The sequence below is a fragment of the Mauremys mutica genome, chromosome 5, assembly GCF_020497125.1.
Source record: "Mauremys mutica isolate MM-2020 ecotype Southern chromosome 5, ASM2049712v1, whole genome shotgun sequence".
Classification (NCBI taxonomy): Eukaryota; Metazoa; Chordata; order Testudines; family Geoemydidae; genus Mauremys; species Mauremys mutica.
The window spans coordinates 141,258,002-141,283,802 of NC_059076.1; the positions used below are offsets into that span (position 1 = coordinate 141,258,002).

Here is a 25,801-nt window from a genome sequence, read left to right on the forward strand (position 1 = left end):
AGGAGTGATGTGTAACTTGTTTGTACCTGTGTATAAGAATGCATCCATGGGGCGGTGTCTTGGTCCAGCCGAGGGGGCAGTGGAAAGTCCTGCCACTGACTGAGCTGAGTCCATTGCCAGGGGACACTTTCTCGTAGTATGCCCTGTAGAGTAACAATCTAGAGGGAACTATCATCGTGCTTCGTTTGACAATAAATCTGGCCGACGTGCCTTCGTACCTTACTAGACTCTGTGGTCATTGGGGGTTCTCTTCGGGTCTGCTGTGCCAGCTATCTTCGAAGAGCTGGGACGGCACACAGAGGGAACACACGCACGCAGCCGAGTGATATCAACACTGAACAGAGCAGAGCACCACACTGGTAGCATCTGACAACACTGTTCAAGGGCTGTGTTTTTCATCCCCCCCCGCCCCCGCATTCCTCTCACATACACACACCCTCTCCCTCCCTTCCTTCCAGCTGCCAGAAGGGAGAATTGCTCTCTTACCCCTCCTGATGTTGCTGCATCGTAGGGTGTCTGCTACTCTACCTTCCCCCAGGCTCCATATTTTGGGCAGCTCCTCCCACACACCTCCACTACCAGCCTCTGCAGCAGCTCAGAGCTGTTGGAAGCATGAAATTGACATGATTCTTGTCAGTTTCACAGCCGCACATTAAGTTCCCAAAGGCTGCAGTGAAAATCACTAGGGTCTTCTCCACTTCTCTGCCGCTCCTTAGCACAGCCCTGAGCAGCACCAGGTGCCCCAGAGTTGTCCATCAACAGATTCAGACAGATGGCCCCACATCAGGTCATGCTGGGAAATTTCTCTTCCTAACAAGAAGGGCTAGAAACACATGGCACCATTTTCAGAGGCACTGAGCACCCACCAATTCCACTGGAGCTGAGCGCCCTGGAAAAGTTGGGCTATTTAAAACAAAACAAAAGCTTGGATTCTGCAGAAGCTAAGGGTTCATGCCCCAGACTCACCAGTAAGGTTGCAGAATGTGAGCGCTGATAGCATTGTCTAAATGCCATATAATTCCTACCTACGTAGGATTCTCACCTCTTCTTCACAGACTCTGCTTTGAGCCATGTCTACCACCAATCCCACTGGCTTCAAATCCAGCGTTTCCTGTATCTCAGGTACCTAAATGATCCAGAATTCCTGATCATTTCCATTTAACCCTCTCTCATCACACCCTCACCCCAGCACTTCTACAGCCAGGCTACCAAGAAACACACCATGAGACCTTAATACCTAGTAATATATTGGGGGGAGGTCACCATGTGCCCCAGATGCATTTACATCTCTCGCATATCTCCTTCCCTGGCACATGAGTTACCATCCCAGCAGCTGAACAGACATTTCCCCGGCAGGGCTCTATTCATTGCCAAGCCAGGCTCAGCACAGCTCCTGTTCCAGCCCAGCGGCTGCGCGCAGAACCCACAAGGGGCAGGGAATGGACAGACAGGAGAGACCCACTAGCGACAAGGGAGAAGATTAGCCAGCTAAAGAGCAGGGCTGGCGGTCACACTTCTGCATTCTTACCGGAGGCTGCAGCGTGAACTTTGCTTTGGCTTCCACTCTCCAGCTGCCCCTACCACACTGAAAAGCCTCCCCAGCAGCCAGCCAGCGACCCCGCAGCAGGCAGGCACACCGACCCTGCCTTGGAGAGAGACGGAGAGTTTCTCTTGGTGTAACAGGGGAAACTCCCCTCCCCACCGACGCCCAGGGAAGGGAAGGGAAGGGTGGGAAGGAGAGGAAGGGGAGAAGGAGAGTCAGGGCATTACAGAGGGCAATCGCAAAACGGAGAAGAGGGGAGCTGAGGCAGGAAACTGAACTGGGGGAAGCAGGGCAGAAGGGCGTCGGAGGAGAGCTGGGGACTAGGACGAGGCACGAAGGGGACTGGTGCAAATGGGGCAGGGGGCCTGGGGCGGGGCAGGTGAGGGTAGGAAGAGGGCTGGGGTAGTGGGGATGGATTGAGGCAGGTGGGAACAGGAAGGGGGCATGACATGAGGGGGCAGGGTAGCTGGAGTGGACTAAATGGGACAGGAAGGGCCCGGGGGGGGGGACCAGGGCAGATGAGGGGCAGCATAGAAGGGGGCCGTCGGGATGGGACAAGTGAGGTTCCGAAGGGGACGGGGGAAAATGGAACAGATGAGGGGGCGGGAAGGGGCCAGGGAGGAATGGGACAGGTGTGGGGACGGGACAGGAAGGCACGGGAGGGGGGGACTGGGGCGGGAAGGAGCCAGGAGAAAGTGGGGGTGGGGCACTGGGACAGATGTGGGGCGGGAAGGGAGCGGAGCAGACGGGGGAGCGGGGCAGACGCGGAGGGTGGGGGGCGTGGTACCGGGGTGGGAGGGGCCGGGGCAGGTGAGGGGGGCAGGAAGGCGCCGGGGGGGCACTGGGACAGATGTGGGGCGGGAAGGGAGCGGACGGGGGAGCGGGGCAGATGAGGAGGGTGGGGGGCGTGGTACCGGGGTGGGAGGGGCCGGGGCAGGTGAGGGGGGCAGGAAGTCGCCGGGGGGGCACTGGGACAGATGTGGGGCGGGAAGGGAGCGGAGCAGACGGGGGAGCGGGGCAGATGAGGAGGGTGGGGGGCGTGGTACCGGGGTGGGAGGGGCCGGGGCAGGTGAGGGGGGCAGGAAGGCGCCGGGGGGGCACTGGGACAGATGTGGGGCGGGAAGGGAGCGGAGCAGACGGGGGAGCGGGGCAGATGAGGAGGGTGGGGGGCGTGGTACCGGGGTGGGAGGGGCCGGGGCAGGTGAGGGGGGCAGGAAGGCGCCGGGGGGGCACTGGGACAGATGTGGGGCGGGAAGGGAGCGGAGCAGACGGGGGAGCGGGGCAGATGAGGAGGGTGGGGGGCGTGGTACCGGGGTGGGAGGGGCCGGGGGGTTGGGGCAGGTGAGGGGGGCGGGGACGGGCCGGGATAGGAAGGGGCCGAGCAGAGCGCGAGGGGCTCTGACCCCGACACTCACCGCTCCCCGCGCGCGCAGCCCCGCAGCGCTGCCCAGAGCCCCGCGCCACCCGCTCTCCGGCTCGCGGGGCGGGGCGGACACGGCACCCGCCCGCTCCCATTGGCCCGATCCCGGCCCCGCCTCCTCGCCCGCTCATTGGCCAGGGCTGTTCCGGGGCCCGGGAGCGGGGAATCCCTGGGGGCGGTACCTAGAGGGAGGCGTCACCCTGGGGGCGGGGCGACGGGTTAGGGATGGACCAATGAGGAGCCGGAGGGGCGGGACGGTGTCAGTCTCTGACAGGCACCCAGGGCTCCCCCCATGTGCTTCCCTGGGACCCCCCTGTGCTGCTGGGGGCCCCACTGCCTGCGGGCTGGGCCCCGCCCCACCCACTGCCCAGCCCCCCTTCCTGCCCCCCCCCGGCCCCACTGCCCATCCCAATCCCATCCCCACCCGCTTCCTGTCCCCGGCCCCCGCTGCTGACACTGCGACCGGGCTCCGAGCGTGCCCGGAAAAGACCGAGTTGTCCCTGCGGAGGTGTGTCCTCCCCCTGGGCGGGCGGGTGCTTTACCTCCCGCTGGGCACAGCGGTGCCCGTCTGCCCCTCCCTGGGCGCTCAGCCCCCGCCGCCACACAGCGGGGCTGTCTCTTGCCATCTCCGCCAGATGTTCGGAGTGGGGGGGGGCTCCAGCTTTTCCCCAAACCCCAACATCCTAATTAATTCATGATGTGCCCCCCTCCCCCACAACCTCCGCCCACTCCCCAAACACCTACAGTGATCCCAGCCAAAACAGCCGACGGGCCCCCAAACCCGCCCCCGATCCGCTGCCTCCCACTCCCCAACACACGTCACTGCTTTCTCCCAGCCCCTGAAATCGGCGCTGTCCCACCCAACACCGGCTCTGCCCCCACCCACCCCCCAGCGTCAGGTCCGATCCCAGGGCTCCCTTCTGGCTTTACGATCGATGAAAGCCAGTCCTGGGGGGGCTGAACCTTTGAGAGACTCTGTCCCGTTAACCTGCAGGAGGCTACAAGTCCCGGGGCCCAGTGGCTGCAGGACATGATGGGACTGGTGGCCGCTGCGGGTGGGGGCCGTGCGGGGGGGGGCAGAGTACCCGGGCTGCGGTGAACGGGGAAGATGGTTCCCCCGAAGGGACCGAGCCTCCCTCTCTTGCCCAGCTACAGCATCCACGGGGCCGGGCTCACGAGCCCCTTCTCCCCGGGCCGGCGGCCGGCTGCCTTTTCCCAACCCCTCATTTGTGCGGGTTCCTGCGGATCCTTGTCATGAGGCTGTGGAGCTGGTCAGTGCAGGGACAGGCTCGGCGTCCCGGGTTAGTTGAGCTTGGTGTGAGGAAGGGATCGGAGCTACTTCTGGGCCCGAGAGTGCTCCTCTCCCACTCCCCTTCCCCCCCTTCCTCACTCCTGGACCGAGCTGACCAGCTCCAGGGCCACCGGAAACTCCCGCAGGGGCCGGTGGCCGGGGAAACACCTCCGGGGTTTCTCCACCTCGAATGCAGCGCGGGGTTGCTGAGCTCTTCCCCGCGGGGCCTCGGTCTCGTTGGGGCAGACTCGGCCAATGGCACGTAAGTAACCCGGCTCCTTGCGTGTTGGCTCTCGAAGGTAATGCACTGCGCGTGCGCGTGTGTTCGAGTGTAGGGCCCACGTGCTGACATTCCGCTCCCTGCGATGTGATCCTTGCTAGCGCTCAGGCCTAGTGGGGTGACTCATGGCCACGGTGGAGCCGTCGGTCCACCCGCCGGAGCCTCATGACCAGCAGTTATAAATGGACGGGCCTCAACGCGGCTGCCAGCGGAGGGCGCCCCCAGAATTCGCTGGAGCCAGTTAGAGGATCCCCTCCTTCGCTCTGATCTCGGGTCTGGCTCGCCCCTGGGCAAAGGGCCAGAGCGAAAACTGCTGCTCCCCACCGCCAGGGAGGTGGGGGGGCTGACAGCGCTTCTTCCGGGTTGACCTGGTGGCCGGTTTGCAACGAGAAACTTGCCAGCCCTTTTCCCTGGTGGCCGCTCCTGGCCCCGCTGCTGAGTCTCAGCGGCAGGACCCCCCCACCACCACCCGGGACTCCTCCAGCTCCGCTCCCCGCCCCACGCCCGGGACCCCCGGGCTACCGCCCGCCCAGCCGCGCTCCCGCGCCCGGTGTCCCCCTGGCTGCCTCTTGGCCCCGCGCCCCGGGAAGGCTCCGGCCCCGCACCGACGTCCCCGCGGCTACCGCCGCTCCGGGGCTCTGCTCCCGCCCCCAGCTATGGTCCCAGCCCAGCCTTTTACCCTGGCCCCGTCCCCACCCCTCCCCGGAGCCCCAGCCCCGCGCTCCTGGCCCCAGCCCTGGGATGCCGCGGACGGGGCGGGGGGCGAGGTAATTTTTCAGCCCCCACTGCAAAAAGTGTCCCAGCACCCCTGGCCTTGGGACCGACCCTCTGATGTGTCTTAACCCCAGACCTGATGTCGGGACAGGGACACGGACCCGGGACCCAGCCGCTTGGGCAAGCCGTGCCTGGCAGCAGGTAAAAAGGGAGAGGTGTAAAAAGCGGCGTAGCCAGGTTCTTCTAAGTGTAACAAACAAAAAAAGCAACCCCCCCCCCTTGGCTGCTCCTCTGGCCACGCCCCCTGGCTCCTCCCGGTTCCCCCCCCCAGATTAACCCCTGCCCGCTCAGGACTCCTGCGGGCTTCCCTGGGGGTGCGGATACACCCCCGTCCCCCCGGTCGGCGGAGAATCTCTCCCGCCCAGCCAGTTCTGCAGGTGTCCCCCTGCCCTGGGCTCCAGGCTCCTGCGCCGCGCCAAGTCCAGACAGCGCAGCCTGCGCCTCTGCCCTGCTGGCCCTCGCCCGGACCCCCCCCAGTGCAAGGCACGGGACCCCCGCCGCTCACCCGTCCTGGGCCGCCCGCTGCCTCGCTCCATGGCGCTGCTGGGCCGGCTGGGCTGGGCCGCCGCAGGAGGTGGCTGCCGCGATGTTGGGGCCACGCTGAGCGTGTGGGGCGCGATAGCCCAGGAGCCGGCACCCTTCGCTCCAGGGCCGCCCAGAGGATTCCGGGGCGGGGTGGGGGAGAGGCGCGGACGGGGCGGGGGGCGAGGTAATTTTTCAGCCCCCACTGAAAAAAGTGTCCCAGCACCCCTGGCCTTGGGACCGACCCCCTGATGTGTCTTAGCCCCAGACCTGATGTCGGGAAAATGATCGGGCCCACCTGGACAGGGACAAGCAGCCACGGGGCTAACCGGAGGAGCGAGGCAGGGCCGCCCAGAGGGGTGGGGGCAAGACGGGCAATTTGCTCCAGATCCCCCCAGGGCCCCCACGAGAGTTTTTCGGGGCCCCTGGAGCGGGGTCCTTCCCCGGAAAACCCTTGCGGGGCCAGGCCCCCAGAGCTTCTTCCGCTCCCGGTCTTCGTGGCGGGGGTCCTTCCGCTCCGGGCGGTCCCCGCCGCCGAAGTGCCCCGAAGACCGGGGAGGGGGGGTGAGAGGCCGCTGAATTACCGCCGAAGACCCGGCTGCACTTCCGCGAGGGGTCCCGCTTCGGCGCCAGGGGGTCCCTGCCGTGGCTCTTGGGGCACTTCGGCGATGGGTGTCCTGGAACGGAAGGGCCCCCCGCTGCCGGTAGCCGTGGGGACGCCAGTGCGTGGCCGGAGCCTTCCCGGGTCGCGGGGCCAAGAGACAGCCCGGGGGGACACCGGGCGCGGGAGCGCGGCTGGGGGGCCGGCGGTAGCCCGGGGATCCCGGGAGTGGGGCCGGGCTAAGACACATCAGAGGGTCGGTCCCAAGGCCAGGGGTGCTGGGACACTTTTTGCAGTGGGGGCTGAAAAATTACCTCGCCCCCCGCCCCGTCCGCGGCATCCCAGGGCTGGGGCCAGGAGCGCGGGGCTGGGGCTCCGGGGAGGGGTGGGGACGGGGCCAGGGCAAAAGGCTGGGCTGGGACCATAGCTGGGGGCGGGAGCAGAGCCCCGGAGCGGCGGTAGCCGCGGGGACGCCGGTGCGGGGCCGGAGCCTTCCCGGGGCGCGGGGCCAAGAGGCAGCCAGGGGGACACCGGGCGCGGGAGCGCGGCTGGGCGGGCGGTAGCCCGGGGGTCCCGGGCGTGGGGCGGGGAGCGGAGCTGGAGGAGTCCCGGGTGGTGGTGGGGGGGTCCTGCCGCTGAGACTCAGCAGCGGGGCCAGGAGCGGCCACCAGGGAAAAGGGCTGGCAAGTTTCTCGTTGCAAACCGGCCACCAGGTCAACCCGGAAGAAGCGCTGTCGGCCCCCCCACCTCCCTGGCGGTGGGGAGCAGCAGTTTTCGCTCTGGCCCTTTGCCCAGGGGCGAGCCAGACCCGAGATCAGAGCGAAGGAGGGGATCCTCTAACTGGCTCCAGCGAATTCTGGGGGCGCCCTCCGCTGGCAGCCGCGTTGAGGCCCGTCCATTTATAACTGCTGGTCATGAGGCTCCGGCGGGTGGACCGACGGCTCCACCGTGGCCATGAGTCACCCCACTAGGCCTGAGCGCTAGCAAGGATCACATCGCAGGGAGCGGAATGTCAGCACGTGGGCCCTACACTCGAACACACGCGCACGCGCAGTGCATTACCTTCGAGAGCCAACACGCAAGGAGCCGGGTTACTTACGTGCCATTGGCCGAGTCTGCCCCAACGAGACCGAGGCCCCGCGGGGAAGAGCTCAGCAACCCCGCGCTGCATTCGAGGTGGAGAAACCCCGGAGGTGTTTCCCCGGCCACCGGCCCCTGCGGGAGTTTCCGGTGGCCCTGGAGCTGGTCAGCTCGGTCCAGGAGTGAGGAAGGGGGGGAAGGGGAGTGGGAGAGGAGCACTCTCGGGCCCAGAAGTAGCTCCGATCCCTTCCTCACACCAAGCTCAACTAACCCGGGACGCCGAGCCTGTCCCTGCACTGAGCAGCTCCGCAGCCTCATGACAAGGATCCGCAGGCACCCGCACAAATGAGGGGTTGGGAAAAGGCAGCCGGCCGCCGGCCCGGGGAGAAGGGGCTGGTGAGCCCGGCCCCGTGGATGCTGTAGCTGGGCAAGAGAGGGAGGCTCGGTCCCTTCGGGGGAACCATCTTCCCCGTTCACCGCAGCCCGGGTACTCTGCCCCCCCCCGGACGGCCCCCACCCGCAGCGGCCACCAGTCCCATCATGTCCTGCAGCCACTGGGCCCCGGGACTTGTAGCCTCCTGCAGGTTAACGGGACAGAGTCTCTGAAAGGTTCAGCCCCCCCCAGGACTGGCTTTCATCGATCGTAAAGCCAGAAGGGAGCCCTGGGATCGGACCTGACGCTGGGGGGTGGGTGGGGGCAGAGCCGGTGTTGGGTGGGACAGCGCCGATTTTAGGGCTGGGAGGAAGCAGTGACGTGTGTTGGGGAGTGGGAGGCAGCGGATCGAGGGCGGGTTTGGGGGCCCGTCGGCTGTTTTGGCTGGGATCACTGTAGGTGTTTGGGGAGTGGGCGGAGGTTGTGGGGGCGGGGGGCACATCATGAATTAATTAGGATGTTGGGTTTGGGGAAAAGCTGGAGCCCCCCCCCCACTCCGAACATCTGGCGGAGATGGCAAGAGACAGCCCCGCTGTGTGGCGGCGGGGGCTGAGCGCCCAGGGAGGGGCAGACGGGCACCGCTGTGCCCAGCGGGAGGTAAAGCACCCGCCCGCCCAGGGGGAGGACACACCTCCGCAGGGACAACTCGGTCTTTTCCGGGCACGCTCGGAGCCCGGTCGCAGTGTCAGCAGCGGGGGCCGGGGACAGGAAGCGGGTGGGGATGGGATTGGGATGGGCAGTGGGGCCGGGGGGGGGCAGGAAGGGGGGATGGGCAGTGGGTGGGGCGGGGCCCAGCCCGCAGGCAGTGGGGCCCCCAGCAGCACAGGGGGGTCCCAGGGAAGCACATGGGGGGAGCCCTGGGTGCCTGTCAGAGACTGACACCGTCCCGCCCCTCGGGCTCCTCATTGGTCCATCCCTAACCCGTCGCCCCGCCCCCAGGGTGACGCCTCCCTCTAGGTACCGCCCCCAGGGATTCCCCGCTCCTGGGCCCCGGAACAGCCCTGGCCAATGAGCGGGCGAGGAGGCGGGGTCGGGATCGGGCCAATGGGAGCGGGCGGGGAGTGGTGAGGGCGGGGGCGGAGCCTCTCGCTCTGCCCACCCCCTTTTTACCCCGCCCCTTCCCGCCTGTCCCAGACCCCCCCTTCTCCTGTCTCCGTCCCTCCCTGCCCACCTGTCCCAGTGCCCCGGTTCCCCTGGCCCCTTTCCACCCCCCTGCTGCCCCCCACCTTCCCCCGGTTCCCCTGGCCCCTTTCTGCCCCCCATCTGTCCCAATACCCCACCCCCACCTTCCCCCGGCCCCTTCCTACCCCACCCTGTCACAGTACCCTGGCCCCTTCCTGCCCCCTCCCCACACCTGTGCCAGTCCCCCCCCGGCCCCTTCCTGTCCCACCCAACCTGCCCCCGGCCCCTTCCTGCCCCTTCTTCTGTCCCATTCCCCCCAGCCCCTTTGTACCCCGCCCTGCCACCTGCTCTGGTCCCTTCCCACTCCCTCACCTGTCCCATTCCCCCCAGGCCCCTCCTATGCCGGCCCCCACCTGCCCTGCCCCCTTGCTACCCTGCCCCCTCATCTGCCCTGGTCCCCCCCAGCCTCTTCCTGCCCCCTTTAGTCCACTCCAGCTACCCCGCCCCCTCATGTCATGCCCCCTTCCCGTTCCCACCTGCCCCAGTCCATCCCCACTACCCCAGCCCTCTTCCTACCCTCACCTCCCCTGCCCCAGTCCCCCTGCTCCTGCCCCGCTTGCCCCAGTCTCTCAAAGGTTCAAAACCCCTAAGACTGGCTTTCATCGACTGTAAAGCCAGAAGGGACCCGTGTGACCAGAACTGATATTGGGAGCAGGGGCGGGAGCAGAAAGAACTGATGAGGGGGGACAGTTCTGATTTTAGGGAGCTGGGGAAGGAAGTGACGTATGTTGGGGAGGCAGGCAGCAGATCTGATGAGGGCTTGGGGGGCACATCGGAGGTTTGAGCGGGGATAATTGTTGGTCTTGGGGATGGGCAGATGTGGGGAAGGGGGCACATAATGAATTCATTAGAATGTTGGGGTTGGGGGGGACACCTGGAGTCCCCCTACTCCATACATTTGGCAGAGTTCGCAACACAGCCCACGGCTGTGTGGAAGCGGGGACTGAGCGCCCAGGGAGAGAGAGACGGGCACCGCTGTGCCCAGGTGGAGGTAAAGCACCTGCCGGTACAGGGGGAGGACACACCTCAGCAGGGACAACTCGGTCTTTTCCGGACACGCTCGGAGCCCAGTCGCAGTGTCCATGGCCAAGAGCTCAGTCTGAATTCAGCGCAGGGGATGGGGACAGGAAGGGGGTGGGGAGTGGGCCCAAGGATGTGGTTAGGCCAAGGGGGCAGTGAGTGGGGTGGGATCCAGCCCCTAGGCAGTGGGGTCCCCAGCAGCACATGGGGGTCCCAGGGAAGCGCATGGGGGGAGTCCTGGGTTCCAGTAACAGACTCACACAGTCCCACCCCTCAGACTCGTCATTGGTCCATCCCTAACCCATTGCCCCCCCATCCAGGTGACCCCTCCCCCTAGGCTCAAAGGTTCAACCCCCCTAGGACTGGCTTTCATCAATCGTAAAGCCAGAAGGGACCCCTGGGATCAGACCTGATGTTGGGGGGTGGGTGGGGGCAGAGCAGTAGTTGGGTGGGACAGCGCCGATTTTAGGGAGAAAATTGCTGGGAGAAAGCAGTGACGTGTGTTGGGGAGTGGGAGGCAGCGGATCGGGGGCGGCTTTGGGGGTCCGCCGGATGTTTTGGCTGGGATCATTGTAGGTGTTTTGGGAGTGGGCAGAGGTTGTGGGGGAGGGGGGCACATAATTCATTAGAATGTTGCGGTTTGGGGAAAAGCTGGAATCACCTTACTCAGTACCCGATTTACCATGGTCCAAGGGGACCCCGGCCCGGCCCAGCCTTCTCCACCCCCCTGCGGGCGGAAGCTTAGTGCTGCTGGCTCCTGCTGCAGCAGGGCAGGCTCTGCCGGCAGCCAAGCTCTTCCCCCACCTCTTTCCCCAGTGTGCTGAGTTCCCTCCCCCCACCCCCTGCTGCCGATCAGCTGCTTGCCGGCAGGAGGGAGGGAGAAGAGCGGAGCCTCAGCACCTCACCGCTCCAGGGAGAAGGAGAAGAGGCGGGGGCGGGGTCTTGGGGAAGGGGCTGGAATTGGGGCATACTCCCTCCAGCCCCTTTCGTGAGCACCCCCATGACCCCAGACCTCACCCCCAGCCCTATGCCCACCCTGACCCCTGCACCCCTCACACCTCCCCAGCTCCCCCACCCCATGCCCCGACTCCTGAACCCCCCCACATCCCCACCCCCATCCTGAGCATCAAATGGGAGCTCCTGCACCCTCCCCCATTCCCACCTGCACCCCTTGCACCAAACAGGAGCTGCCCCGGGTAAGCGCTCCACACCCCAACCTCCTGCCCCAATCTTGAGCCCCCTCCCTCACCCTAGCTCCTGGCCAGACCCTGCACCCGAACGTTTTTTTACAATATTTGGAAAGATCATTAAGTGGTCCGTCAAGACTCTCTGCCAGTTTCAAGTGGTCTGTGGAAAAATAAGTTAGACGACAAGAACAATCAAGGGACCTCACTTTATTTTCATTTACTTGCTATTACTTAGAGGAGGAGGAGGAAGAAAAAAAGAATGAAAAATGAGGGTGGGGGGAGGTAAGAGAGAATGTTCTTTTTCTTGGCTGGGTCCCAAGGAGGGGCCCCAAATATGAAGCTGAGCACAGGGGGCCCCACTCACTCTAAATCTACCACTGGATGTCACATCACCTGGGCTGGGGATACTGTGTCAGCTGATCCCCACAGTCTCCAACCTACCAGGGCAGCACAGCCCCGAGCTGCAGGCTGGGATGAAGGGGTCTATCAAATGCGTCAAGTTGTGGCACCACGGCTAGAGCAGCAGCTGAGGAGTCGAGAGGTCTGGTCTCATCCCAACTCGCCATGAACTTGGAAATGTCATAGAATCTCAGGGTTGGAAGGGACCTCAGGAGGTCATCTAGTCCAACCCCCTGCTCAAAGCAGGACCAATCCCCAACTAAATCATCCCAGCCAGGGCTTTGTCAAGCCGGGCCTTAAAAACCTCTAAGGAAGGAGATTCCACCACCTCCCTAGGTAACCCATTCCAGTGCTTCACCACCCTCCTAGTGAAATAGTGTTTCCTAATATCCAACCTAAACCTCCCCCACTGCAACTTGAGACCATTGCTCCTTGTCCTGTCATCTACCACCACTGAGAACAGCCGAGCTCCATCCTCTTTGGAACCCTCCTTCAAGTAGTTGAAGGCTGCTATCAAATCCCCCCTCACTCTTCTCTTCTGCAAACTAAATAAGCCCAGTTCCCTCAGCCTCTCCTCATAAGTCATGTGCTCCAGCCCCCTAATCATTTTTGTTGCCCTCCGCTGGACTCTCTCCAATTTGTCCACATCCCTTCTGCAGTGCGGGGACCAAAACTGGACGCAGTACTCCAGATGTGGCCTCACCAGTGCCACTTCCCTCGATCTGCCGGCCATGCTCCTACTAATGCAGCCCAATATGCCGTTGGCCTTCTTGGCAACAAGGGCACACTGCTGACTCATATCCAGCTTCTCATCCACTGTAATCCCCGGGTCCTTTTCTGCAGAAAGGGAGAGTGGTCACAGCCACTCTCCCTGCCTCAGTTTGCCCATCTGTAAAGGGGGGATAAGAGACCTACCTACCTCTCAGGGACACTGTGAGGCTTCATTCATTCATGAATGTAAAGCACATGGAGGCCCTTGGTTGGAAGGTGATGGGCAGAGTGTTGTTATTGCTTCTCCGTAAGCCTGCCATTGTCCCACTCAGGAGTGATCTCCATTGGTCTGTTCCAATAAAGAGCACACGCCCAGCAGTGTCTGCCTGCCTCTGAAATGTGATTAAAATCAGGGGGAGGTTTTAAATACTCAGCTGCCCTCAGGAGCTCGCAGCAAGAGCTGACGTTAAATGAGAGTCTGGCACACAAATGATTATTGATTCCTTGGGCCTTTAAAACACACTGGGCTCAGGGCCCATCTTGGCAGCATCCTGTTGAATGAGGCAGGCAGCTGAGGGGGAGGAAGGTCTGCCAGCAGCTCTTGGGGCTGCACTGGGAGATATTTTACCCACTACTTGTATTCCAGAAGTTTTTGGAGGCCCTAGCCAGGGTCAGACACCTCGTATGAAACAGTCCCTGCCCCAGGCAGCTTGCAGTCTAAACAGAGAGGAGATGGGAGAAAGGACGGATTATTATCTCCAGTGTACAAATGGCTTAAATGACTGGCCTAAGGTCAAACAGAGAGTCTGTGGCAGAGTCAGTAACTGAGTTCCGAGCTCCTGCGTCCCACTTCAGAGCCTGATCCTCTCAATATGTGGGCAATAGCCTGGCGTAGTGCTTCTGATCATGTCCCCTCCTAGGGGCTGGTCTCAGCTATGACACTGGCAGACCAGGTGCCAGCTCCGGCCCGAGCCCCAAGCCAATTCACTTGTGTATTAGTATAGATCAAAGGGATTGTTAAATGTATACGAGTGTATTTGGGGTTTAGACGCCATGAAAACTAGTGGGATGTTACCTGCATTGTTGTCACTTATCTGTATCCCATTACAGTACAGGAGCAAAGATTTACATTATGTAGACCCTGTAACTAACTAACCCGTCAGACTTGTTGAATGCAAACGAAGAACTTGAACAGAAAAGTGCTAATTTCAAAGCCAGTGGCCATTGTGTGTGGTGACTGGAGGTCAGAGACTCAAGGTGCGTTCCTCATTCACCGTCACCAAAGGCCACTGGCTTTGAAATTAGCACTTTTCTGTTCAAGTTCTTCGTTTGCATTCAACAAGTCTGACGGGTTAGTTAGTTACAGGGTCTACATAATGTAAATCTTTGCTCCTGTACTGTAATGGGATACAGATAAGTGACAACAATGCAGGTAACATCCCACTAGTTTTCATGGCGTCTAAACCCCAAATACACTCGTATACATTTAACAATCCCTTTGATCTATACTAATACACAAGTGAATTGGCTTGGGGCTCGGGCCGGAGCTGGCACCTGGTCTGCCAGTGTCATAGCTGAGACCAGCCCCTAGGAGGGGACATGATCAGAAGCACTACGCCAGGCTATTTGGACTCTGACAGGGAAGTGCACTAGATCCCCAGACACAATCCGGGTACTCTGAAAAGACTGTGGGGAAACTGGCTGTTTATTACATCACTGCTGCCGTTTGGATTACAGACTGTGACTCACCTGTGCATATAGTTGACCTGCTTTTCTGAGCTAATAATCCTTCGGTTTCTATAGAACTGGCTGTCAGCGTTGTCTTTGGTGGAAGGGGTAGTGCACCGATTGAACTGGGGTGAGTGACTGGTCTCTTGGGGCTGGGATCAGCCTGATGCAGTGCGGATTTTAAAGTGACCTTTTCTCAGGAGTGCGAGTAGGGCAGTGCCCTCCAGTACACAGTACCGGCAAGAGATGTTTAGCAAGTATGAGGTACCGGAAAGCCTTGGGGCTATGGCCCTCTCCGGGGGTGGGGGGGCTGCGCTCTGCTCCTTAAAGGAGCAGAACATGGCTAGGGAGGGCATTCATTCTTTACATGGCTTTAACAGCACGATACATACGCTAACAAACTTAAAGGCTTTGTTTAAGTTTGTTAGCATATGTATTGTGCTGTTAAGTTGATCAGGAGTCCTCAAGAGGGGAGGGATGGGGCGGACGGAAGGTGTTTAAATAGTGGCTTTGATTCTGTTTCTCTCCATTGGTCTGAATTATTTATCCATGACATCCATACTGCATCACATCAAGTCCAAATCAGTAGAGGAATGCCTCTGCTTGCACTGACCAGAGGATGTTTGGATTCTGATGTCAGCCCAGTTCTGCAGCCTGACAGGAAACAGGTGTTGTCCCCAGTGTGCACAGAATTCTTCTTTGCAGCCAAACTAGTCTAACATGCATTTTGTTAACTGGAACTGGAGCAGCAAAACAAAGAAAACAGATGCCCCATTTTCCAGCTTTGTGAGTGAGAGAACTATAAGTGAAGATTATAATGCTGGACACTGATGGCCTTAAACCAGCTGCCTCTGGAATCTGCCAAGAACTTTGCTGAAAATAGGTTACTCGACGGAGCTAAGACTTATCACACATCTGCCCACCTTTATTTGAATGAAGCTCCTTCTGATCTGACAGCTCAGGCATTGTCAGTATCACCCAGAACAATTTACAAACTTGGAACCTAATCCTGTAAACCCTCAATTGTTTGCTCAATCCCATTGAAGACAATGGGACTATTTGCATGACTATAGACCACTTTTGTGGGCTGGTAAGCGTTTCAGGAGTCTGTTCCTATAAAGGAAGTTGAATCCCTCATTGAAATGCAGTGTTTGGGTACAATACCCTAAAGCAGTTTAGGATACAGGTCTACATAATATTTGTCTTTTAATAAGTCATACATATGAGTCTATATGCAGAAAAGGCTCCTCACCCAACTCCCATATTCCATATAAACAGACTGAATTCGACACGTGGGGGGAAAGTGAGTAGTTACGCATGTTGATGTTTATATATACAAAGGGGGTTGTAGGAGGGGACGGGGAGAGCGTGGGGGCCCTGGGCTGGGGGCGGGGTGGGGAGGAGTCACATGGAGGGTCACGTGCCCCCTCTTGTGTACCTCCCATGAGTGCAGTACCAGCAAGAAACGATTTCTGCTTGCACCACTGCCTTTTATCACAGTGTCCGGTTTGTCTGGGCGGCAAGATAGACTGGAGAGTCTGAGAGGACTGTCTGTGACTCCAGGGTAAGACTGGTACAGTGATCCAGGGGTGCACATTTGTCACTGGCTTGGTGAAATCTAACTACAGAACGCACCACCAGCTTGAGGTTTTCTGACAGCCTGGCCTGAGGTCGTGAGCCACTCCAGACAGCGGGACATGTCTCCTCTTGGGGGCTGGCCTCAGCAACTGTAAAAGCCTGTTGCATCAGCCAGGGAGTTTGGAGGGGTTGTGAGGATTTTTTTCTATCTTTAAATTCAGTAGTACAGTGCTCATAAGCAACCCTACAACAACAACAAACCAGTGTGCATAACCCAGCATGTAGGAGTGACCCTACAACAACAAACCAGTGTGCACAGCCCAGTGCTTGTGAGCAACCCTACAATAACAAAGCGTGTATAGCTCAGCACTCGTGGGCAACCCTGCAAGAGCAAATCAGCCTGCAGAACCCAGCATTGATGAGTGACCCCTGCGATAAACCAGCGTGCAGTGCCTACCGCTCGTGAGTCACGCTACAGCTCAGCTTGTATCTCAGGTTTTTAGCTCACGTAGCACCAGGGCCGGCTCCAGGCACCAGCCCAGCAAGCAGGTGCTTGGGGTGGCCAACGGAGAGGGGCAGCACATCCGGCTCTTCGGCGGCAATTCAGCATGGGTCCCTCACTCTCTCTCAGAGCGAAGGACCAGCCGCCAAATTGCCACCGAAGACTGAAGCAGCAGCGGTAGAGCTGATCGCAGTCATGACTTTGGGGGGGGGGGGGGGTTGCTGCTTGGGGCAGCAAAAACCCTGGAGCCGGCCCTGCGTAGGGCTTGCTGTTACAGACATGAGCACTGCCTACTTTACACCAGACAAATGCATTTTAATTTTTACTATAAAAGCAAAGTCTCCTGCTCTCACAACCACACGATTCTCAGCCTTTGGGTATATTTTCCGCTTGGAGAGGAAGTGGGAGGGGGGCCTATTGCATGTATTAACATGATTGCAGGGTTCAAATAGATCCCAGGGAATGGAATGCAGCTGCAAGCCATTAGCAGTGGCATAGATTTGCATAGGCACTAACTGACTGATACTGGTTTTGTTTTCCGGCAGGCAGCCCCCCTGCAATGGGAACTTCCTTTCAGATGGACGAGCTCTGATTTCTAACGACGTGCAAATGGTACGTGTGACAGGTTGGATCACAGAAACCCTCTTGGGAGCTGCCACCTGATGTGCCAAGACTACTGCCCCTGCTTTCCCTGCCAGCTCGGGACCCCAGCACCCTGTCTTGCTGAGCCAGACACGCCCGTCTGCTCCAACACAGACCCAGGGTCTGAATTACCTGCCCCAAACAGCTGCAGACCTAACTGAAAGCAGCTCACAGAAGTGTTCCTGCCTTTAACACTCAGATGCCCAACTCCCAGTGGGGTCTAAACCCAAATAAATCCATTTTAAAGCTTATGCAGGGTAAACTCATAAACTGTTCACCCTCTATAACACTGATAGAGAGAGATGCACGGCTGTTTGCTCCCCCAGGTATTAATACAGACTCTGAGTTAATTAATAGGTAAAAAAGTGATTTTATTAAATACAGACAGTAGGAGTTAAGTGGTTCCAAGTAGTAACAGACAGAACAAAGTAAGTCACCAAGCAAAATAAAACAAAACGCGCAAATCTCTGTCTAATCAAACTGAACACAGATAATCTCACCCTCCGAGATGCTTCAGTAAGTTTTTTTCTCAGACTGGACCCCTTCCAGGCCTGGGCCCAATCCTTTCCCCGGTACAGCCCTTGTTCCAGCTCAGGGGGTAGCTCGGGGATTTCTCATGACTGCAACCTCCTTTGTTCTGTTCCACCCACTTCTATATCTTTTGCACAAGGCAGGAATCCTTTGTCCCTCTGGGTTCCCACCCCTCCTTCTCAATGGGAAAAGCACCGGGTTAAAGATGGATTCCAGTTCAGGTGACATGATCACACGTCACTGCAAGACTCTGTTACCCGCTTGCCAGCACACAGGTATACAGGAAGACTTACAGGTAAAACACACCCATCCCATCTGCAGACAATTGCCCTGGTTGATGGGAGCAATCAACATTCCAAACCACCATTAATGGCCCACACTTTGCATAATTACAATAGGCCGTCAGGGTTATATTTCATATTTCTAGACCCAGAAACAAGAGTGGTACCTTTATACAAATAGGATGATCACACTCAGTAGATTATAAGCTTTGTAATGATACCTTACAAGAGACCTTTTACATGAAGCATATTCCAGTTACAGTATATTCACTCATTAGCCTATTTTTATAAAACCATATAGGCTGCAGCATCACAGTGCGTTCCATAATGTCTCCAGTCGTTTTGTTCCCCTTGCTGTTTCTTATAATACCTTGAAAGCTTGACACCAAAATCGGCTTCCTTATGGTCATTATCCTTCACTGTCCTGCCTGCAGTGGTTTACTGGAGCAGGATGCTCCAATCTCTTGAACCATGCACCACCCGCGAGAACGGAGCGGTGCAAACTCCTGTTACTGTGGGGTCTCGTGACGTGAGCCCTGAACTGTGGTTCGTTATTGCAGGTTTGCTCAGCGACAGTGGGCCGCACACAGCGCTTTGCTCTTGTAGACTAGCTCACGTGTGCAGGGCTGTACGCACAGATCTGTTGTTGTCGGGTAGTGTCATGGGGCGAGTTGGCCCCTTTCAGGGGCCCTCATCCATCTACAGGGAGGGATGGGGGAATTGGATTGGCCAGGGCTGATTAGGGAATCCCAGCTTGGAACTGATGCTTGTTGAACACCTGGAGGGCTCGATCCACCTGGTCTGAACCATCTGGGAGGGGTGGTCAGGTGGAAGAGGGGATGGCAGTCAAGGTAAGAAGACCCAGGAGTGAGGAAGTGTTGGGTCCTTACCTGGGAGATGAGCTCAGAGCAGGCCCTGCCATGCTGTCCTGCACGGGCTCAAGGGCATGAGAACAACCTTGGGGCAGACTGTTAGGAAGCAGAGCACAAAACCGAACTGGTTGTCAGTTCAGTACTTAGATTTCCAACCAGTTATCCAGTGTAAACTCCTCAGGCACCATAACAGCCTAGCGGTGGAGTCACAGACCGTCCCCCTGGGCGCGCCGATCGCTCTTGGCCCCTTGGTGAGCCTGCCTTTGTGACAGCTGGTCCCTTACAGCAAGAATCACAGCAATGTTCAGGTCACTCCCAGTCCCGAAGGACCGGTCAGTTGCACCTTAGATCTCACACCAAAGATGCTTGTGGCCAATCCCATGATAAACTATCTACAGACTTATTAAAAGGGAAACAAGAGAGTCGTTTACAAGGTTAAAGCAGGTCAACATAGATACGCTAATGAGTTCAATCTTAAATTAGAAAGATAATGCAAAGCTTCTATGATAAGCAAGCTCTGTATGTCCTGTAGGCCTAACTCAGGCTACACATGGGGGTTCTTTTGCTTATGCCTAGAAACCTTGCCGCTCCAGAGTCCAGGCATCATAGAGATCCAGTTCCTTCTTGTTAAGGGTTTTTATTCCCTCCCCGCCATGTGCTCTGGGCTGTGAACTCAGTGGACGGGAGGAATCCATTTGCACGACTCGTCTTCACGGAGGGAGGGCAGACCAGCCAATGTCTTTTGTCCTCTTTAATGTCCCACAATGGTCTGTCAGGTGTCAATGCGCCTTCCCTGCTGGGCAGGATGTAACACCTGCTGTTGGAGACCAGCACTTCTCACGAGTTACTGTCTCTCTCAAGTCAGATGATTTACGCGGTCACAGAGGCTCACAATACAACTGCTCAAATAGCACCTTACAATACAGGATGCAGATGTTATGTCAGATTAGTGCAGGCAGCAACTCACAAGTATTCAGTAAAGTCTAAGCACTAAACACATTCTTATTACCCTCATACCTGTTTTAACAATACTAACGTACAGCTGAGCCAGACTGATTGCAGCCATGTATTTGTCAGTGTTCCGTTGAGACATGGGGACCTTGGCGTGACCTAGTCTGCTAGCGTCACAGACCCCCAGAAGTGCTGAGAAAGGAGATATAGCTGCAGGGGATAGGACCAATGCCTGGAATGGGCCATAACTCAAGGGAAGCTGTCTCTGAGAGTTAGGGACCGGAGGAAAGGACAGCAACCAGGTTCAAGGGGAGCGGTTGGTGCCCCAGGAATGAGAGGTCCTGAAGACCATGGCAGAGGAGGAGGACCCTAAACACAGCAGTGGAGAAACAGGTCTGGCGGTAGCCAAATTCTGGACTCCATTTGGTGGCCATGGCTGGGACTGGAGGGAAGATCTAACGAGGCAGAAAATTGGTTGGGATTTCCGACCTTGGCTTGAACATTGGTGCAGAACATTGCAATAGACTGGAAGGAGGCCACTGTCACTCGGGAAGGGACTGGATGTTAGGGGAATCTAGCCAGAGGGCCAGGTCCCAGTGGCTATATAAAGAAGGTTAAACTGGACTATACTATTCAGCTGCTAGGTCCTGACGTGTGTAACATACCTTATAGCAGGGGTTGGCAACCTTTCAGATGTGGTGTGCTGAGTCTTCATTTAGTCACTCTGATTGAAGGTTTCGCGTGCCGGTCATACATGTTAATGTTTTTAGAAGGTCTCTCTCTACAAGTCTATATATTTATATAACTAAACTAGTGTTGTATTGTAAAATAAACAAGGTTTTCAAAATGTTTAAGAAGCTTCATTTAAAATTAAATTAAAATGTTGATCTTATGCCACCGGCCCGCTCAGCCCGCTGCTGGTCTGGGGTTCTGTTCACCTAGGCCGGCAGTGGGCTGAGTGGGGCCTGTGGCCGGGACCCCAGCTGGGAAGGGTCCGGCAGCCAGAACCCCAGATGGGCAGCAGGCTGTGTGGGGCCGGCGGCCGGGACCCCAGACCGGCAGTGGGCTGAGCCGCTCAGCCCAATGCTGCTCAGAGGCTCCATCCTCCAGCTCCTGCTAGCCGGGATCCCGGCTGCCGGACCCGCTCAGCCCGCTGCCGGTCTGGGGTCCCGGCCCTGCCCACATACAGTGAGTACCTACCTTCTCCCTGGTTCTGGCCCATTCTCTTCCTCTCTCTGCACTGAACTGAGGGTGGGAGTGGACCGAGCACAGGGCTGGGGGTGAAGGGTCTGGCCAGGAGCTAGAACGAGGGAGGGGGCTCGAGGTTTGGGTGTGGGGGCACGTACCTGGGCAGCTCCCATTTGGTGTGAGGGGTGCAGGTGGGAATGTGAGTGGGGGTCCAGGAGCTCCTGTTTGGTGCTCAGGGTGGGGGTGGGGATGTGCAGGGTGCATGGGGTGTGGGGGAGCTGGGATGTGGGGGGTGCAAGAGTGAGAGCAGAGGGCTGGGGGCATGTGAGGGGCGGTGCAGATGTCAGGGTAGGGGGGCTGGGTATGTGTGGGGGTGCCAGAGTCAGGGCTGGGGTCATGGGGGAGTGGGTGAAGGAGTCAACAGAGGGCTGGGTGGTACAGGGCTCAGGGCACGGGCCTGGGGGTGTGTGGGGGTGCAGGGCTCAGGGCAGGGTGACTGCCCCCCCAGAACCCCCAACCCCCCGCTCCTTGTCCCGACTACCCTCTCCTGGGACCCCACCCCCTATCTAAGCCTCCCTGCCCTGTGTCCCCTGACTGCCCCCCTAGACCCTACCCCCTATCTGTCCCCTGACTGCCCCAACCCTTATCCACACCCCCGCACCCAGACAGAACCCCCTAGACTCCCATGCCTATCCAACCGCTCCCCACCCCCTGACAGGACCCCCAGAACTCTGGTCCTAAACACCCCCCCCCCGCTCCCTGCCTGCCCCCACCCCTCTCCACACCCCTGCCTCCTGACAGCACCCCAAGAACTCCCGACTCATCCAACCCCCCAGCTCCTTGTCCCCTGACCACCCCCTCCAGAGACCCCCCCCCACCCTAACTGCCCCCCCAGGACCCTCCTTGCTCCTTGTCCCCCTGACCCCTATCCACCCCCCAAACAGACCCCGGGACTCCCATGCCCCATCCACCCCCCCTGCTCCCTGACTGCCCCCTCCAGAGAGCCCCGCCCTTAACCACTGCCCCGGGATCCCACCTCCCCATCCAACCCCCCCTGCTCCCTGTCCCCTGACTGCCCCCACCCCTTACCCAACCCCCCCCCGGCCCCCTTACCATAAGGCTCCCCGCTCATCCGGAGTCCTGCCACCGCCGCACACGCAGCCCCGCCCCACCCCACCCCTCAGAGCGCTGCACGTGCGGCGGCAGGGCTCCGGATGAGCGGGGAGCGTCTTTCCCTCCCCACAGAGCCAAACGCTGCCCCACGGGAGCGCGCAGCCCCGGCCCTCAGAGCGCTGCGCGCGGCGGCAGGGCTCCAGGGGATGGGGAGGGGCTGGCGGCTTGCTGCGCTCGGCCTGGCGCTCTGGCCCGGGAGCGCGGACCCTGCGGCTTGCCGCGCCGGGCAGGCTTTTTAATGGCACGCGGAGTCCCGGCAGGCCCCAGCGCGCCATTACAAATCGGCTCGCGTGCCATCGGCTGCCGACCCCTGCCCTATAGGCATACAACAGCCACTCTGGGCAGTACCTTACATGATCAGACAGTGAACACGTCTCTGGTGTATCTCCCTGGGAGGGGAGCCCTGGAGCCAGTCCCTACCTGGTACAAGTGCCTGATCAGCAACCTGCCGTGTAGCAGCTGTACATCACAGGCAGGAGCCCCTCTAGAAAGCCGCAAGAGGGCGCTCTGGGCCGGGGCAATATAGCACAGGCAGGGCATGTGCGCTGGGCCGTTGTTCCTGTAGGGCCCTGACTCCCCATTTCTTTTGGAAGCAAAAGCATGTTTTCCTGTTAGGGTGGGGAGTGGGAATGGAGATGCCGCTCCTACAGCTCCCGCAGCCGGGTGAAAGAAAACTGGGTTGAGCCTCCCAACTCTGACCCCTGTCTCCTTCCCTGCCTGCTTTATCCCTCCTAACGCTTCTTTTCCGCATCAGGTCCTGCCGTCGCAGCGAGAACACCCATGGGTCAGTCGCACGGTGACCGAGGAGACGCTGACGGCACATACAGCAACTTTGCACTTTGCTCTACTGTAAATACCACGTCTCCGGTTACCCCTCCGGGAAACCCAGCGACCCCAGCGCGGAGCTGCACCCCGTCTGGCAAGCAGCTGAAGGAAGCAGGCGGCCGCCTCTAAGTCAGAGGTACCCAAGGAGGCCTACAGAGAAATTAGCTGTGACTGGCTCTCCAGACACCTCTTCCCGGGGCGGCCTGTGGCCAAGTTAGCTGGAGGGAGGAGAAACGTCATTTGGAAGAAGAGTCAAATGAGAAAAGGGCATCCGCGTGTGCAGGAGGATGTCGCTGCTGGCTGATCACAGGCATCGGCAGGAAGCAGACTAGCACGTGACGTGGCCGGTTGCCTGCTCGGAACTGGGCTGAGAACCTCCACCCTCCCCAGCTCATTCTATGTGTGATACGGAAACGACTGGCCATCACCGATCCTCTCGACTCGACTGCTGCTGCTGGCCTGGGGTGGTGGAGAGCTTGGGAGCCCATCACTAATCCCCGGCACCAGCCAGGGCCCTGTCTTGCTTCTTTATCGCAGCAGGTGAATGCTGACATCCCTGGAAACAAGGGGGCTGGTAGATCTGACTTTCATACTTCCCTGCCCTTTCTGGTTCGTTGGTGTAGGGGTAGCCGTGAGTGCTGGGCAGCAGGGCTCCCGCTCTTTGCCTGCATTGGATCCACACCCACACCCGCTTTCTATCCCTCACCTACGTGTCTTCTGCTATTTCCCATCCTCTCCCTCCTGCTCCCAACGTCCTGTTCCTCAGCTTCCCACAGGCCCTGGCCTCCTGCACCGAATGCTGCTCTCCTGGCCTTCGAAACCCTCCTGTCCTGTGTCCTGTCTAATGTAGACAGGCTTTTCGGGGCTGGGGGACGTGCCTTTACGTTTCTTACACGCCATGTGGGGAAAGATTTCTGTGACGATCATGCTAAGAATTGATGGAATAACAATGACCATAGAATCCCTCCTCTGAAATGTGCTGGCTTTGGCGTTAAAATATTTCACTGCCCAAAGCCCACACCTGGGACTCCGGCCTTCTCCCAGGCGGCTTTACGGCCCTTTGGCACTGGAACGAGGTGATCTTTCTCCTGGCCGGCTGTTACTGACTCGTCGTATTTGTCTCTCAGTGCTCCGGGGCCTGTCAGCTCATGTGACTGTCCAGAACCCCCCCAGGCGCTGGAAGTAATTATGACCACGGATGAAACCTATCCACTTCCCAGAGCCCCGTCAGCTCGGCTGGTGAGCGCTAGGGTAGCTCTGGTAATTCAATCAGCGGCTGTAATTCGCTAATGGGCAGGATCAGTTCTGGGCCGCAGCCGAAAAGGGCTTTGTTTCCATCACCCCAGGCCTTTGCCAGCTGGCAAGCGGCTGCCAGTTTAGAATGACAGAACTTCTCTCCCTGGCGTGTTCCTGTGGCAGAGCAGAGCGCGCCTCGCTGGAGCCTGTCTGGAGCCTGTCTGGACCATATTCCCCAGGGCCGGGCCAGGATCCTTCCGAACAATCCAGGCTCTAGGCCTGTGTCCAGCCTTAAGTGTCCCAAGTAATGGGGGACTACTCCACTGTCTAGGACAGAGGTCCCCAAACTGGGGGGCGGGCCCCCCCTAGGGGGGCATGGAGAAACATTCGGGGGGCCCGGTGGGGTCCAGGCCAGCCCCCACGGGGGGGTGGGGAGGGAGCGCCACCCAGCCCGCTCGGCTCCCAGCTCTGCTCTGGCCCCCTCCGTGGCTCCCAGCCCTGTGCCTGGCCCCATAGCCGCAGCCTGGCTGCACCTCTGCACCCAGCCCTGGCCCTGGTCCCAGTCCCGCCCCCAGCCTCAGCCTCTGGCCGCAGCTCCGTTCCCAGTCTCAGTCCCCTTACCCCTGTCTGTGTCTTGGGGGCAGGGAGAGTACTGAGAGGGGTAAGGGGAGGCTGCGACCCTGAAAAGTTTGGGAACCACTGTCTACCACATTTCACTGTCCGAAATCAAAGATGCTGTAGGCACACCTCAGCCTCCTCAGCAGATCACTTTTCTCTGAGGTGTCTGGAGCACACGAGTCCTTGAGGGCAGTGGCCTTAATGGGGAGGGCTTGGATTGAGGCATGTTTCCATGGGGACTGTTGTGACAAACTGACCCTAATAGTGAGCTCAGTTGTAAAAAGTCTATGAAAGTTCACGAGATGTCACCATAACCTATAACGACAAGTGTTGATGGACAGTAGGGCCAGTCGTTTTGAGTAACGTATGTTATAAACAGGTGCAAGAGAACTGGCCAGAGGGACTGGATTAGCCCAGACCAAAACGAGACCACGTTGCGATAACTCAAGGACAGTGGTGCTGAAACCATGCTGGGTAAAAAGAGAAGATACGGAACGGGAAATTAATAGACCAGCACTGATGTGTCAGATATTAGGCTTAATTGGTGGACAAACTAGTGAGAGGCCGGGCCGGGCTATTCCACCCACCATTCCCTTTGTGAGTCCTTCAAGAAAGAGACTTTGGGGAGAGAGGCTGAGGGGACTGGGATTGTTTAGTCTGCAGAAGAGAAGAGTGAGGGGGGATTTGATAGCTGCTTTCAACTACCTGAAGGGGGTTCCAAAGAGGATGGAGCTCGGCTGTTCTCAGTGGTGGCAGATGACAGAACAAGGAGCAAAGGTCTCAGGTTGCAGTGGGGGAGGTCTAGGTTGGATATTAGGAAACACCATTGCACTAGAAGGGTGGTGAAGCACTGGAATGGGTTACCTAGGGAGGTGAGGGAATCTCCTTCCTTAGAGGTTTTTAAGGCCCGGCTTGACAAAGCCCTGGCTGGGATGATTTAGTTGGGGTTGGTCCTGCTTTGAGCAGGGGGTTGGACTAGATATCTCCTGAGGTCCCTTCCAACCCTGATGTTCTATGATTCTATGATTAGGGGGGAACAGATGGAGGCTACTGGAGTGAGCGTCACCATCATGGCTGCCACCCCCACTGTCTCCTGGGACCCTGGGACCTTGTCTTCCTGATCCAGAGGGATGTCCTGGCCAACCCAGGCCAGAGAGAGGAACCCAGCTGACATCACCACCTCGACCGGCTCCAGCTGAATCCCAGACACCACCTGGGATGAAACCGGATCAG

At 59.0% G+C, this 25,801-nt stretch overlaps 1 protein-coding gene across 2 annotated transcripts in view; it reads right to left on the minus strand.

Moving 5' to 3' along the window:
- C5H20orf27 (chromosome 5 C20orf27 homolog) overlaps positions 1 to 3,010 on the minus strand; it is a 163,764-nt gene extending 160,754 nt beyond the window's left edge. The window contains exon 1 of one of the 2 annotated variants that reach the window (XM_045018911.1): positions 2,959 to 3,010. The gene's annotated coding sequence lies outside the window, so the exon portion shown is untranslated. Of the gene's footprint in view, positions 1 to 1,528; positions 2,086 to 2,958 lie in introns of those variants that run through there. The other variant, XM_045018910.1, reaches the window with a different exon arrangement.
- Positions 3,011 to 25,801: the final 22,791 nt, after the last annotated feature.